The sequence below is a fragment of the Macrobrachium nipponense genome, chromosome 1 (genome assembly GCF_015104395.2).
Source record: "Macrobrachium nipponense isolate FS-2020 chromosome 1, ASM1510439v2, whole genome shotgun sequence".
Classification (NCBI taxonomy): domain Eukaryota; kingdom Metazoa; phylum Arthropoda; class Malacostraca; order Decapoda; family Palaemonidae; genus Macrobrachium; species Macrobrachium nipponense.
In genome coordinates, this window is record NC_087200.1 from 69,701,266 (window position 1) to 69,703,765 (window position 2,500).

The following is a 2,500-nucleotide window of genomic DNA, read 5'->3' on the forward strand; positions in this document are numbered from 1 at the left end:
TACTAACCTTATACAGTAGTTTTCCCTTTACTTCAATAATTCAGTTATATTTTTCTTTCTTTATACATTTATTTCTGAGTTTGTCTATTTTTCAAATAACTGGTCTCCACTTCCTGTATTCCCCTTCACTTTCTGTTACTTTTTTCGAGTCAACACCATATACTTTAGAAGCTTGAATTTCAAGTCAATGGTCCCTGTCGGTTTATTCTCAATAATAATAATAATAATAATGGAGAAACAAAACTACTGTTATGTAAATGTACATATATTTACATTTAATACTGTTAGGATAGCTTTCAGGAATCTGTTTGGTTCCTCTTTTCAATCTGACACGTTGCTGTAGCACTCCGTCCAAGTAACTAATAATAATAATAATAATAATAATAATAATAATAATAAAATAATAATAATAATAATATATTTTTAAGTCCCCGAACTCTTCATTATATACGCTATTCTCTTGCTTCATATCTCAGCGTTAGCCCCCAGTATGGTTTGCACAGCAGCATAAAAACTGCCTCAGTAAACCATGGTCAATTAGTTAGCTTGTCCACAACCACTGTACAAATATCTGTGATAAATTTCTGTGCTATTCTCTTCGAGAAATGGGGAATGTACCAGGGAAGACGGACTATTTTTTAGATTCATTTGCAATAACAGTTAATTAAAGCGACAAATCTGGAGAGATTAAGAATCTTGTAACTGATTCTAACTACAAAAAACTAGGATATATTGAGTTTACCGATTTACCTATTCATTTAATGTTGCATGGGGTCACAGCGAAAACCAAATATTTACGTGGTGGTTCGGCAATACGGATTAACGGATTATCTAAATCCCTTTTGGATGGGTAAGCTTAATGTTACTGGAAACCAGAACTAAAGCTTTATCTCAAATTTTATGCAATTAGTTATTTGCAAACATTTACGCCAGAATGTCAATAAAATGGCTTAATAAATTTTCCCTGCAGTTTACATTTTTCGTCCTTCATCATTTTGGATTATACAAGGATATCAAGTTAACCTATTACATTAATGTTAACGGAGTTTTTACCTACTGGAGTAGTTTTCGATAATTATATTAATGGTAACCTATAAAAAAGGGATATGTATCTCCTTAAAAGGATTAAGGGTGCTAAGATTAGAACTTAATAATTAAATGATAGCAAAGCTGACGATAAATTGAATATCCTTTATGAGGAATGAATAAAGCAATCTCAGGATGATAAAAATAACATTAATTCAGTTTCATTAAAAACAAGGAAATGTGGTGGTAGACCATTAAGAGAAGCATGAAAGGACATACATAAAATAACAGCTTTATAATGTACCACACCTCCCACTTAATGCTGGATATTTGCTGAAAGTTTGAGGAAGTGGAGTGAGATGGAAGGGTCGGTAGAGAAGGGGCAAGGGGAGAGGGATGGAATGGGAGGGGGATGGGAAGGGGGAAACAAAGGGGGCCAGGGGTATGGGGCATGAGGGGATGAGTAGGCCAAAAGGGGAAGCTTCAGCCCCGTTAAACTTCTGGTGTGCAAACAAACAAACGTTTCAGAGTTTCAGTATTATAAATATAGAGGATAGACAGAGATAGATATTCACGTAACCGTAATCGCAAGTTCAAGTAAAAATGCGACAAGTTCTCCGTATACGGTGATCCTCACATACCTTTATTTCTCTGGGTTTCGGCCTTGATTCGCTCATGAGAAATACTACACGGAGAATGCCTTCTTTAGGACAGGTTCATTTATCGGTCGGTCCACAAGATACCTACATCTGAAAATGAAAATATGAGTGGTGGGTGTCAGTGGGATTCGTCAAGGAAGGAAGAAAGAATTAAAGTTAGATTACACCTTGAACAGAAAATGGCAAGAGATAAATGTGCCGAAGTTTCTACAGCGCAATTAAGTTTTCTGTATAGTATATAATAATGCATGAAACTTTCAGTCACTGCCCATGAAACTCTCAGCCGCGGTCCATGGAACTTTCAGTGTTGGCCTGTATTGTTGGCACCTATTGCGTTGGCAGACACATGATCATGGCTAAATTTAACCTTCAATCAAAAATGAAACCTACTGGGGCTAGAGGTTTGCAATTTAGTGTTTGATGCAAAGGAGGGCGGATGATCTACCTACCAATTTGCACAGAGTAAGTGCATTCTAATGCATGGGGGGCGGATGATCTACCTACCAATTTGCACAGAGTAAGTGCATTCTAATGCATGGGGGGCGGATGATCTACCTACCAATTTGCACAGAGTAAGTGCATTCTAATGCATGGAGGGCGGATGATCTACCTACCAATTTGCACCAGAAAGTAAGTGCATTCTAAAATGCATGGGGGGCGGATGAATCTAACCTACAATTTTGGCAACAGGAGTAAGTGCATTCTAAATGCCATGGGGGGCGGATGATCTAACCTACCAAATTTGGGGCACAGAGTAAGTCATTCCTAAATGCATGGAGGGGCGGATGATCACCTACCAATTTGGTAGGGCAGAG

At 37.5% G+C, this 2,500-nt stretch overlaps 1 long non-coding RNA gene across 1 annotated transcript in view; it reads right to left on the reverse strand.

Moving 5' to 3' along the window:
* Positions 1 to 2,500, reverse strand: part of LOC135220189 (uncharacterized) — a 283,073-nt gene that overhangs the window by 89,418 nt on the left and 191,155 nt on the right. Inside the window, exon 2 of the long non-coding RNA XR_010315599.1 lies at positions 1,668 to 1,775. This is a non-coding gene — a long non-coding RNA (uncharacterized LOC135220189). The remainder of the gene's footprint in view (positions 1 to 1,667; positions 1,776 to 2,500) is intronic.